Source organism: Lissotriton helveticus, chromosome 3_1 (genome assembly GCF_964261635.1).
Source record: "Lissotriton helveticus chromosome 3_1, aLisHel1.1, whole genome shotgun sequence".
Taxonomy (NCBI): domain Eukaryota; kingdom Metazoa; phylum Chordata; class Amphibia; order Caudata; family Salamandridae; genus Lissotriton; species Lissotriton helveticus.
In genome coordinates this window covers 1,103,098,829-1,103,112,697 of record NC_136061.1, presented here as the reverse complement: position 1 = coordinate 1,103,112,697, position 13,869 = coordinate 1,103,098,829, and positions in this window count along the sequence as shown.

Sequence of the window (13,869 nt, the reverse complement as noted above, 5' to 3'; positions counted from 1 at the left end):
AAGAAATCGACAAATGCCCCTAGTGGTTCCAAAATTGAACCGCATGCGGATACAATAGGACGTCCTGGTGGTGTAGTGATATTCTTATGAACTTTAGGCAGTGTATATATTACAGGAATCGCAGGAGCTCAGTCTGGACCTCCATGAAATTAGGTGCTATTGTCGGGACAAAAGTAAGGCCCTTCTTAAGGAGGGAGAGTTCATCTTCTGCTAGCAAGTAACTGGTGAGATTAAAGATGGGAATTGTATCAATTTGTGTGGGGCCAGGTGTTACCATTGGTAGTAATTGTTCCTGGTCCTCCGCTCCCCCGGAGGGTTGAACCATCTTTGGGTTTTCTTGACCCGCCCACGTTGTGGCGGTTCTTGCTGGCCTCTCTGTAAAAAAGAGTTGGAATTCTGGTGTGCCCCCCCTCGTCTCGATGTGCTAGAGCCCTCGCCTGCGTCTGAATTATCAGAAGATTCAGCGGAGGTGTCAGAAAAGCCCACCAGGTTCTGTCGCCTATTAAATCTTCCCCAGGGTCTGTTGTGTTGAGGATTAGTATATGACTTGTTAGTATAAAAGTCTTTATGCAGATAGGGGTAAGTCACCTCGATATTGTAAGATTTTATGTCTTTTTTGACTTTGTTTAATTTTTTGTTTTGCTCTATTCTATAAAAGTCTGCCACGGTCTTGTCCACCTGTTCTATGAGTTTTTTGCTCTCAGTTGTATTATTAGATCCCTCAATTTGTTTGAGGATGTCCGAGATTTCTACCTCTAGGGATTTTAACGTTTCAGTAGCAATGTCGATGCCTAATACCTAATTTTCCCCCTTTTATTCCCACAGGCATTCGTAGTAAAAACAGGCAATGATTAATATAGTCCTGATGATGATCCCGGTTCATTAGGAGCCAGGGGATCGAAACGTTGACGCTTGAACAGTATTACAGGAAATTCAATTGTATTTTATTCTGTAGATACTGTATGTCGAAACTTGTTTGAATTGATTAATAATTTGCAAGCGACAGTTGGCTCCAAACCTTTTGCCTGAAAAACCCTCTTCCTTCCTCACCTATTTCTTTTACTATGTTTTTCCTACTCTTGGGATAGGTACAGGATTGTGCCCTATCTAAATGTTTGTATGTGACCCTCTCCAGGTCAACCAAATCCTTTTTGATCCTAAATTAAACATTTCCTCACCCGGCTGGGTCTGGAAATTTGACTATAGTACCGATTGTGGTCTGTAAGTTCATTGTTTTTTCTATTGAATCTCCTGAGGACCCTTGTTGTCTTTAATAGTTGATTACCCATGGTGGTCCAAAGGTACTAATTGGGTTCCCTTGTTTACATGAAAATTTTCTCATTCATTATAGCAGCAGCTAGGCAAAACACTTAAGATCCTTCGTAACAATTCAAAAGTAATAGGTTCCCTCAAAGAATTAACAGAAACCTTGTTACGCCCAAACCCCTTCAGCATCCTCCTCAACAAAAACCCAACCTGAACTTCCTTACCCAACAATAATTGACTATAAAAGGAAATGCCCGCCAACTTGCCAGAAATCGTGGTATGCGACAAACCTTTATCTAACAAATGCAATACAAACTTTAACAGAAACTGTTCATTTTCAACTGCTGTGCCATCCTGATCATGTGCCAAAGCTTAATTTAAAAATTCAGACCACGCTTGCTGGTAACTCCTGCGCGTGGACTTAACAATAGACTGCTCCACCAGTGCCACAATCCTCACTCCCCCAGGTCCCAGATGGTCGGCGGAATCGCCGTCTTGCTTCTGTCCGCTTTTGGCGCCAAAGACCGGAACTTCTGCCAATTGCAACGAGATAGAGCTTCGGCGATTGAGTTGTTCACCCCAGGAATATGCCTGGCTCTAAAAACAATGTTCAGCTTGAGGATTTGCAACATAAAGGCTCGCAGTAATTGGAGCACTCTCACATCTCTTGCTTTTTGCCCATTGACCAAACTTACCACTGCCATGTTGTCGATGTGAAACAACACGCAACGGTCCCTGAATTCCTCTCCCACACCTGCAACGCCACTAGTAACGGAAAGAACTCCAGGAAGGCGATACTGCGACCTTGTTCCAACCAATGTTTCGGCCAACTCTCGGCACACCAGCGCCCTTCCCAAAATAGCCCAAATCCTTGAGCCCCTGCAGCGTCCGAGAAAATCTGGACCTGCCACACAGTGTCGTCTTCCACAAAGTTAATTGACACACCATTGAATTCATCCAAGAACCTCAGCCAAATGATCAAATCCTCCTTCACCTTGTTGGACAATCTTACATGGTGATGCAGCAAGGAAGCCCCCGACATAGCAAGACCAAGACGTCTGCAAAAGGTTCTTCCCGCTCTCACCACCCTACAGGCAAAATTAAGGTACCCCAAAAGCCGTTGAACCTGCAACTTCTTTTCACCCAGAACTTCTCTCAAAAACGTCCTGATCTCCTGCACCTTAGCCAAGGTCAGACGAGCCACCATCGCCTCCGTATCAATCTCAATGCCTAAAAAGACTAACTGTGACACAGGGCCCTCCGTTTTGTCTGGGGCCAAAGGCACTCCAAAATCACCTGTCATTTCCTGAAAACATGCCAACACTCTAGCGCATTGCCCACTCCCAGCCTGACCAATAAACAAAAAATCATCCAGGTAATGGCTAATAGCTTCATGCCCAGACTTGCGTCTCACACACCATTCCAGAAACGTGCTAAACGTCTCGAAAAGAGAACAAGACATGGAACATCCCTTGGGCAATACACGATCAACATAAAACTTCTCCTCAAAATACATGCCGAGCAGCTCAAAGTCCAACGGATGGATGGGCAACAACCTAAAAGCCGCCTGAATGTCACACTTGGCAAGTTGTGCCCCCACTCCAACCAAACGTACCAGACTCAAAGCGTCGTCTACTGAAGCATATGACACCGCCGTGTCGTCCGTGGAGATGAAATCATTTACTGAATGGCCTTCAGGCCAGGACAGGTGGTGAATGAGACGAAACTCACCCTGGGCTTTCTTTCGGATGACTCCCAAAGGCGAGACCATCAGATTAGGCAGTGGACAGCTACTAAAGGGACTCGCTATTCTACCCAGCTCCAACTCCTTAACCAGCTTAGTTCTAACCACATGAGGTAATTCCTTTGCAGATTTTAGATTATCAGCCCAACGCTGCACCCGAGGACCTTGGTACCCAATCCGAAAACCCACACGAAAACCCCAAAGTAATTTAACTGCTGCTGGCCCATCCGTGTATTCCTCCAACCATTCCCGCATGGCCTGAAGCTTAACTGGGGTAAGCGCCTTTTGGTATAAGAGGTGGAAGGGTCCCTCTGCCTCTCTGCCCTCTCCCTTGATCCCCTTGGTGATGGTTGGGGAAACACTGGAATATGGCATGTCGACCCCCACACTGGGCACACTCATGCTTGAATTTGCAATACTGACGGACACAGGTGCCCCTGTTAAATCCCCAACACGCTCCCGTGGCAGGCAACTGTCCCCATCCCAACCCACCCACCCCCAATGGAGCGGGACGCTGGAGAAAGGGCCGATATTGTATGGGCAGACCACTAGCTGTATGGATTGTAGCCGATACCTGATGCCCCGACATCCATTGGAGCCACAGCTCCTGGTCCACCTCTCCCCATGGTTTGTCATTGAACAAACTCACTCTGGCCCTGAACTCTTCGTCGTAGTTCAACCAAGCATAGCCTCCCGCCTGCAAATGTGCCCTCCTGATGATATCAATGTACTTAAATAGTGCCACCGCCCGCTCTGGATACCGCTGACAATAAATACTTGCATAAATTATAAAAGCGGCCGTCCAATTTTCGATGGTCTTCGGCACTTTGGGGCAGTGAGACAACTCTAGTTCCTCCTCCTTCGATCCCTCCCTAGCCTGTAATAGACGGAAAATGTCCACATAATCATGACTCCAAATTCTCTGTCTCGTCCTCTGCGACAAGTGCATGCCCAGAGGCATGGCCACCCCCATATAAGGTAGCTTGGTGCGACCACACCCCTGAACCTCACTCAACGCAGAGCTACCTATGGATGAAGCAGGACTTGCCCCCCCAACCCGTTCCCACTGACCCCCAGACCCCTCCCTATTGGACTGTGGTGTTTCCTGTGATGCTGTGCCCAAATCGCCTTGTACCTTAGCCCTCCCTTCAGGCCCACCCTCCCCTGGCTCCACACTTGAGCCGCCCGCCAAAGGCCGCTTCCACGCAGCCCACCAGTCTTCCTTACCTGACGGCAGCTGTGTAGCCCTTTGCCGAAAAATCCCTCAGACCATCACGCTGATGATGACCGCCACGCCGTCCCCGATCAGCAGAGAAAACCACTCCAGTACTCTGAAACACACTAGAAGATGTGAGACGACCCCCCCCCCCTGACTCCAACTTCTTGACCGCCCCAGCCAGGAGCCGCCCTCGACACCCATTCCCTGGAATTATCCACATTTTCCTTATTAATTTCATCAAATTCACCAATGTAATCATCTTGAAGCATATTGAAATCACCACGTGTGCTCGGCATTGCGCCATCGCCAATGCCGCCATCATAACTTACCCAATTGGACACAGGCCTCTGTCGCGAGCGCCCGGCCGATGACCCCAAATCCGCACCAGATTCGCCGCAGATCTGCTGCGCAGTACCCAAAGCCGCACTTTGCTTCGCCACCAAATTAACTGAACTCTGACCAACAGACCCGTGATCAGAGTCCGCTGACAAGTTCCCGCCGCTCCAGCGAGGAACCGCCCGTAACTTACCCTGTACCTGGGAACCATTGGCTCTGGATAAAAACTTCCTGGGCAAGTCGGCGTGTTTGACCCACACCCACTGCCCTTGTTGAGGCCCCCTATCAGAATCAAACTGCACCTGAGGGTGACGCGGAGGTGGCCTGGACTCCGGATACACCACCACCACATCACTGTCCTTGAGAACAGCAACATCCTCACCCTGCCCCTCCCCCAAATGAGAACTGGCCCCAACCTGCCTGTCCATCAGACCCCTTCCAACATGCTGAAAATCATATTGCTGTAAGTCCACAGTATCCTCCTCATGCCCTGGCTCCATGCCCACGTTTGCCCTCAGGGGCCCTCTAGCTTGAGGCAGCAACACCCCTTGCAATCCTGAACTCTCCTGTGTCCGAAAGCTGCGTGCAGGCGGCACTGGCTCACCACTCCCAGCACCTGCAGCCCCCACAGAGACCTCTTGACAACTTTCCTCATCGCTGTCGCTGGAGTAGTCCACCAACGCATTGGCCGGCTCCCCCACCCACGTTTGTGCCATTAGCGCCCAGAGTATATGCCCCTGGGGTCATTCTTCCATGGAAATCAGCTTCATGAAATAAAGAAACGCCTGACGCCTGTGTAGCAACACTGTCCTCTGAGAAGAAATCACCACCCATAGGTTCCTCCAACAGTTCCACCTGTTGCTGCCTATTCGCCAAGGCAATGCCGACCCTTCCACCCCGCTTCCCTGCTCTCTTCCTGCCCTGCGGCTCATAGATCGTTTGATCTTTCCTCACAAAAACCGGAGATGAGGCGGAGCGCAGCGGTGCCTTCTTCCCTCTACTGCACCTGCCTGCAGAGCGCGCTCAACGGGGTCTACAAGGGGCCACAGAAACCTCACACGCAGCCTCTGAGGGGTGGCTCACCCCTGCCATGCATGCCGCCACCGCACGACTCACCCCGTCAGCCGCTAACCGCCGCGGCCGCTTCACCTGAAAACCGCTTTCAGTGACAGCTCCTGGGCGTAATAAATCAGTGCGCCCGACCGCCACCAAAGCCCGTATTGCCTCCTTGGCAATATCCTCCGCCGACATCTTCACTCCTCACCACCAAAGGCTGTGCTTGGCAAAAGCGTGAAAATGTGTAAAAAACGCTGACCGAAAATTCACTCAGCCGGCCTCCGCATCTCCGCTACACGTAAAAATTCTCTACGGCCGATCTCTGTCAAATTCTGACAGGAATTCACCAGCTGACGAGAAAAACGACAACACCGCCTCCTCACTCGCAGCGAGTGACGTCGTCTTCCCGCTCCCACCCCGAGCACGGCAAAGCCCCTCCCACAACCCAACCAACCAATCACCTCCCGTGGGAGGTGGCATTGTGCGAACAATCCCAGGGGGACATCGGCTCATGCCAAGTCCCCCTGGGACCCAGTGGCACATGCAATGTGTTGCAATTTATTAGCCGTACCTGTTGCACGAAGGTTGACCAAAAAGCCAAAGGCATTAAAGAACTTTGCAAACGAACTAAAATAAAAAAAACATTTACAAGAAAGCATTGGAAAAGCCGATATGTCTCGCAGTGCCCGAGCTATTGGCCTTGTCAATGTGAATGTGTTTAGCCATGTTGTCTAGCAGAATGTCTGCTGTTCAGCATGGCTGAAAGTTACTGAAAGCTCAGAATCACAGGAGGTTGAACCAGCGCAGTCTCTTTAATCCCCCTTTTGAGTTTATTGTCCTGCCCCCTCCTAACTCAAATAAGCATTTGCAATGCAATAGGTCTCGCATTAGGAAAGTTTGAGCTATTGGTATTGTAAATGACAAATATTTTATTTATATGTTGGTTTTGAAAATAGCGAAATTAATAGCTTTGTCTTTTACAATGCCAATAGTTTTAACTTTCGCAAATGTGACACCTATAGCATTTGTAATGCAATATGTGTTGTATTTACGTGACTTAGATGTATTGATATTACAAATAACAATGGCTTTTCATTTTTTTAAATAATTAATTCTTAAATAAAAGTTATTGTAATTTATAATGGCAATAGCTTTAACTTTTGTAAATAACTTTTGCGAAGATTATGTTCAGTGTATTTTATTGTGACGAAAATCCAAGAACAGAAGTGAAATGTTAACATCTTTTTGTGACGTTTGTAATAAAGCTTGAAACATTGAGAGAATATATTTGAACCAGTTGTTGTTGAATGGTTGCACAGATTGATGCTGTGGTGGCGCTGAGTGATGTTGTGTTGGCAACGAGTGATGCTGTGACGTTCAGTGATGCTGTGGTAGCGCATAGTGATGTTGTGGTGCCCCTGAGTGATGTTGTTGTGCCCCTGAGTGAATCTGTGGTGCCCCTGAGTGATTCTGTGGTGGTGCTGAGTGATGCTGTGGTGGTGCTGAGTGATGCTGTGGTGATGCGATAGATAGATAGAGTGAGTGCGATAGATAGATAGAGAGAGGGCGATAGATAGAGGGAGGGCGCTAGATTGATAGATAGGTAGACGGAGGGCGCTAGATAGACAGATAGAGTGAGGGCGATCAATAGATAGAGTGACGGCGATAGCGTGAGTGCGATAGATAGATGGACAGATAGAGTGAGGGCGATAGATAAAGTGAGGGGGATAGATAGAGTGAGGGTGATAGAGTGTGGGCGATAAATAGATGGACAGATAGAGTGAGGGCGATAGATAAAGTGAGGGCGATAGATAGAGTGAGGGTGATAGAGTGTGGGCGATACAGTGAGGGCGATAGATAGAGAGGGCGATTAGATACAGTGAGGGCGATACATAGATAGATTGATAGAGTGAGGGCGATACATAGATACATTGATAGAGTGAAGGGCGTTAGATAGAGTGAGGGCGATAGATAGATAGAGTGAGGGCGACAGATAGATAGAGTGAGGGCGATAGATAGAGTGAGGGCGATAGAGTGAGGCCGATAGATAGATAGAGTGAGGCCGATAGATAGAGCGAGAGCGATAGATAGATAGATAGACTGAGGGTGATAGAGTGAGTGAGGGCAATAGAGTGAGGTAGATAGATAGAGTGAGGGCGATAGATAGAGTGAGGGCGATAGATAGAGTGAGGGCGATAGATAGATAGAGTGAGGGCGATAGATAGATAGAATGAGGGCGATAGATAGAGTGAGGGCCATAGATAGATGGTTGTGTGTGTGTGGGGGTTGTGTGTGTGGGGGGTTGTGGGGGGGTTGTGTGTGTTCGGTGTGTGGGGGTGGGTGTGTTTGTGTGGGGTGTGTGTGGGTGGGTTGTGTGTGTGTGTGTGTGGTTGAGTGTGGGTGCATGTGGTTGTGTGTGTGTGGGGTTGTATGTGTGTGTGGGGTTGTATGTTTGTGGGGTTGTGTGTGTGGGGGGTTGTATGTGTTTGGGGTTGTGTTTGTGGGGGGTTGTGTGTGTTTGGGGTTGTGTGTGTGGGGGTGGGTGTGTGGGGTTGTGTGTTGGGGGTTATGTGTATGGGGGTTGTGTGTGTGGGGGGTTGTATGTGTGTGGGATTGTGTGTGTGTGGTTGGTTGTGTGTGTGGGGGTTTGTGTGTGTGGGGGGTGGGTGGGTGTGGGTGGTTGTGTGTGTGGGGTTGTGTGTGTGAGGGGTTGTGTGTCGGGGGTTGTGTGTGGTGTGGTGGGTTGTGTGTGTGGTGGGTTGTGTGTGTGGTTGAGTGTGTGTGGGGGGTTGTGTGTGTGGGGGGTTGTGTGTGTGAGGGGGTTGTGTGTGAGGGGGGTTGTGTGTGTGGGGGGGTTGGATATGTGTGGGGTTGTGTGTGTGGTTGAGTGTGGGTGTTTGTGTGCGTGTGGGGTTGTGTGTTTGGGATTGTGTGTGTGGGGTTTGTGTGTGTGGGGGGGTTGTGTGTGTGTGTGGGGGGTTGTGTGTGTGGGGTTGTGTGTGTGGTGGGTTGTGTGTGTGGGGGTGGTTTGGGTGTGTGTATGGGGTTGTGTGTGTGTGGGGGTTGTATGTGTGGGGTGTGTGTGTGGGGGGTTGTGTGTAGGGGGATGTGGGTGTGTTTGTGGGGTGTGGGTGTGTATGTGGGGGGTTGTGTGTGTTGGGGGGGTTGTGTGTGTGGGGGGTTGTGTGTGTGGGGTTGTGTGTCGGGGGGTTGTATGTGTGTGGGGATTGTGTGTGTGGGGTGTGTGTGTGGGGGGTGTATGTGTGTGGGGTTGTATGTGTGCGGGGTTGTGTGTGGGGGGGGTTGTGTGTCAGGGGGTTGTGTGTGGGGGGTATGTGTGTGGGGGAGTTGTGTGTGTGGGGGGTTGTGTGTGTGGTATGTGGGGTTGTGTGTGTGGGGGGGGGTTGTGTGTCAGGGGGTTGTGTGTGGGGGGTGGGTGTGGGGTTGTTTGTGGGGGGTTGTATGTGTGTGGGGGTTGTGTGTGTGGGGTTGTATGTGTGTGGGATTGTATGTGTGCGGGGTTGTGTGTGGGGAGTTGGGTGTCAGGGGGTTGTGTGTGGGGGGTCTGGGTATGTGTGTGGGGGAGTTGTGTGTGGGGGGGTTGTATGTGTGCGGGGTTGTGTGTGGGGTTGTGTGTTTGGGGGGTTGTGTGTCAGGGGGTTATGTGTCAGGGGGGTCTGGGTATGTGTGTGGGGGAGTTGTGTGTGTGGGGAGTTTTGTGTGTGGGGGGGTTTGTGTGGGGGGTTTTGTGTGTGGGGGGTTTTGTGTGTGGGGGGTTGTGTGTGTGGGGGGTTGTGTGAGTGGGTGTGTGTGGGGGTGAGTGTGTGTGGGGGGTTTTGTGTGTGGAGTTGTGTGTGGGGGTCTGGGTGTGTGTGGGGTTGTGTGTGGGCTGTGTTTTAGGGATTGTGTGTGTGGGGTGTGTTTTTGTGGGGGGGTGTGTGGGTACGAACAAACATGTACTGTATAACTAGCACATTGACCCAGTGCCAGGAAGGCCAGAATGGTAGATGTGCTGTGCATTTTCAACATCGTACTAAACATGAAAGATCAGTTTCAAATAACTTAAAGAAACACGCATAGTGTAAACACGAAACAGGGGCAGGTCTGCGAGAGCGAGGACCAAATACAAAGGAAATTCAGTAAAGAGATAAAAGGGAAAGGAGGTGAATTGGGGGTGGGGGGTTTAGTCTGAAAGTGGGAGGCTGAACCGTTCAGCCTTGGCAAATCCGAACACACAAAGGAGGGGACGCAAACTAACAGCGCCTTTTACATAGAGCTCAAATAAAAGTGTAATCAGTGGCGCGTTACTTGTCATTAAGCGACTTTGACAGCCCCATATTCAGCTTCGACAGGGGAGCAAGCAGCCCAGGAATAAACTTCTCCTCGAGCCGGAGTCATAATTCCTTAAGCTCCATTAACAACTATTAGGAAATGGGCTCCATGAAAACATCTCCAAATCTTGATTTCCTTTCTTTTTTATTTTTTTGTAACTTAGGGGGAGAGTCGTCCAGCGAAAGTTAATAGACTTTGCCACAACGCCTTCTTGGGTAGGAAAAAGTTAGCTGCAACGAGATTTTAAATGATATTTAAAAGGCAGCCAATTGAGATTTAAAGGGGTTATTCTCCTGAGATTGTGCACGTCAAGCCTTCTGGGACACTGGCCCAATTATTACTCGCAACCTAGTCACTCATTACACGCCCAATAGAAGTCTCCGCTCCAGCCAGACTTTTCTAGCTGTGACCCCTAGAATAAAAAGATCCAGGTGTGGCGGCAGGACCTTTGCCCATAATGCCTCCAGGACGTGGAATGCTCTTCCACTTCACCTCAGAGCCAATTCTAACCTTACCTCATTCCGTAAACAGCTGAAAACCTTCCTTTTTAACTCACCCCTTTAACCCCGTCCCCCTCCCGTGTTCTCCGGTTGGTTCTGGCTATCATCAGCGCTTGGACGCCTCAGGGCAGCAATTTGCGCTTTACAAATATAAATACAATACAATACAATACTACAATACGTGATGGATGTAACCAACTCCGCGCGTGCATTTTCCACATCTTCACTTAAACATCTCGGGGTCCGATGCCAAAGTGTCGCCGCTGTTATTCGTGGTGTGCGCAAGGAAATAAAACGGCAATTGTGCTCTGGTAGGACTAGTGCACAACTGTTGTCAGTGGAATCACACTGGAAAGAAAGAAAAAATAAAACGGCAATTGTGCTCTGGTAGGACTAGTGCACAACTGTTGTCAGTAGAATCACACTGAAAAGAAAGAAAAGATAAAACGGCAATTGTGCTCTGGTAGGTCTAGTGCACAACTGTGGAATCACACTGAAAAGAAAGAGAAGGAAAGAGAGACTTGGAGATAAACAAGCAGAAAGCAGTGCCTGAAACGGCGGGGGGAGGGGGAGCGGATTCCTTTGAAGTGTTTGAAGTCTGATGCCGGCTGCATGCGATGTGCACACGCCTGCACACATGCACCGTAGGCAATCTGCCTGGAAAAGCCTTTGGGTGCATTTTTGAAAGCCCCTTTACCTAAGTCTCGCAGACAACGCATGCGTGTTATCTCAGCGAGACCTAAAAAGTGTTATGAAGTGCACTGTGCTGGCTTCATCATAATACTTTTTTTTCAGTGACTCTCAGCCATGCAGAACAGCAGATGCGCTTCTAAACAACATGTCTAAAAGACTTTCACATTGACATTGCCAATAGCATGGGCATTGGTGACATACCTGCCAACTTGAAGACCAATCTCACAGTGTGAGGAGGGGGTGGGGCCTTGAAGGCGCATGGCCTGTGCTGAGAAGTACCTACCATGCACTTTTGAACCCCACCCCCAAGCCCCCTTCTCCCCAAAAAAGTGGGGGGAAAGAAGCTTGCTGAGGCTGCTGCTGATGTCCAGGGGTGTTTTCACACCACTTAATGGTCGCCGGCAGTTCAAAGCCTTGGAAAATGAGCTGAAATCCACTATTTACAGTGGTTTTCATCTTGTTGCACCCCTCCACCATGTGATATCGGCTCATCATCAGGAGACCATGCAATGGGAGCCGATATCACGTGTTACATGGTAGCACAGTGTGAGTTGGCAGGTATGCACTGAGATCTATTGGCTTTCCCAATGCTTATTCAGTGTTGACGTGGTCTTGCTGAAAAAATGTGGTGGTAATAGTTGAGCTTTGAAGTGAAGCTAGGATGTGGTGTAAGGGCTAGAGCTGCTGACAGGAGACCCAGGTTCGAATCTCAGGGTTGGCCGAACAATTTGTGATACTGGGCAAATCTCTTACGCTTTCCCTTGCCTAGGACAATGAATGTGTCATTTTCTGTTAAAAATGGCTATCCATTTTTAACAGAAAATTGAATAAAGAATTGAATTCAACTGAAGAGCCTCTATCAATTTTTCTTGGGAAAACTAATAACTACTGTTGAATTGAATATAATATGATCATTGTTCGGAATACTTATGAAATATGTTGAGAATCTGAAGGGTGCAGGGCCATTTCTTTGGGATTGCTGTTGAGGGAATAGGGGTCTTTTCACCTTTCCCCCTTTAGGAACATATGGGGATTGCGTTCCTGGCTACTGGCACCTTCCTTTTGAAATTTGTGGTATTTCAGTACCGGTGCAGGCAAAATTAGCCTAGATCCCTAATCTTTGTTGTTATACCTTCCGTCTGTGTCTACAACCTGATGCATCAGTTGGAAAGGGACCCCGCTCTAATCCATATCAATACGCCTCGTGCAAAGGCAGAATAGGCCGTACTGAAAACTTGTCCCCCTCCATCTACGCTGCAGGGCGTGGCTCCCGCGGCCTGTGACATGTGTCTCCTGAAGGAAGGCAATTTGGAAACCCCCTCCGCACTAAGTAAGCATGTACCTTGTGTCGGCGCTCCATAGTATGTATGCCCCTGACATTCCACGATATGCACTTAAACTCATTCAGCGATCCCATGGTAGAAATTGTGCCCAGTACCCCAGTGAAGTTCGAAAAGTACCATGCCAAGGTCTCAAAAAAACTTCCCTAACCCCCCAACGCCCCCTCCCAAGGACAGTCACTATCAAACGAGCTCCCATCCAAACTATATTAAACTAGGAATAATCCTCAGACTAGTTCAGAGGTACAAGTGAGCGCAGCTGTCTAGGGATGCATGCCTAGGTCGATGCACCGTATTAACCCTACACTAACTCTGGGCCCTCATAACCAACGTATTACTAAATGCACTGAGATTGTCGCAAATAGTCCAGCCTAACAATAAAAATCACACAATGTCATCCACACTCTGAGGTGTTACCACAGGCAGCTTCACACTGCTACTTTGAGAAGTGTCCGAGTCATTAGCGGCCGGCGCTTCAGTAGAGCCAGCGCCATCATCCGATGGGGGTGGGTTTCGGCTCTGTGACAGGGACACCACAGCTCGCAGTGCCTCAGCCTGTTCCTTCCCAGCTTGCGTCGTGGAGGGTTTCCTCAAGGCCCTTCGCCGTGATCTGCGGGGGAGATGTCTCCCGGACGCCCCTGGTTTTGGGTCCGTACCCTCCCGGTGCATACCGCCTGTCAACCCGCCCTTATAGCTTTCCAACCAGTCCCATGTGTCCGCAGGAGAGTCAAAATAATGAGTGGTGTCTTCAAGAGCAACACGTAGGCGAGCCGAGAAACATCAGAGAGTACTGCAGCCCCTCATATCTCAGCGATTTTTTAACCTCCAGATAAGAAGCCTGCTTCCTCTGTACCTCCAAAGTATAATCCGGAAACAGAGTGACTTTACTATTCCCCACCACAAGTGGTCCAACAGTCCGTGCTCTCTGCAGAAGCAAATCCCTGTCCCGAAAATGTAGAAGCCGGGCCACCACCGGCCTCGGAGGCCTCCTCGGGGCTAACGGTCTAGGTGGAACTTTATGGGCTTTTTCCAATGTGCAGAAGGTGAAGAGCCCCTCCTGGGCCACTGCGGACTTGAACAAATCCTCTAGGTAGGCCACCAAGTCTACCCCTTCAGTTCCTTCCGGCAGCCAGACCACCCGAACGTTGTTCCTGCAATTGCGCCCATCTGCACCTTCTGCCCTGCATTTTAATTCGGCCACCCTGTCCGTAAAGGCACCCAATCGCTGGTCCGTCGACCTCTCCACGGGAAACAATTCTTCAAGGCTGGTCTTGCTTTTCTTAACCCTGATTGAGTCTGGTGTTCCTCGCGTAGCAGGCCCATTCCAACCGCCACCGTGCTGATGTCCTGATGGAGGGTGGCCTTAGTGTCAGCAATTGTGGC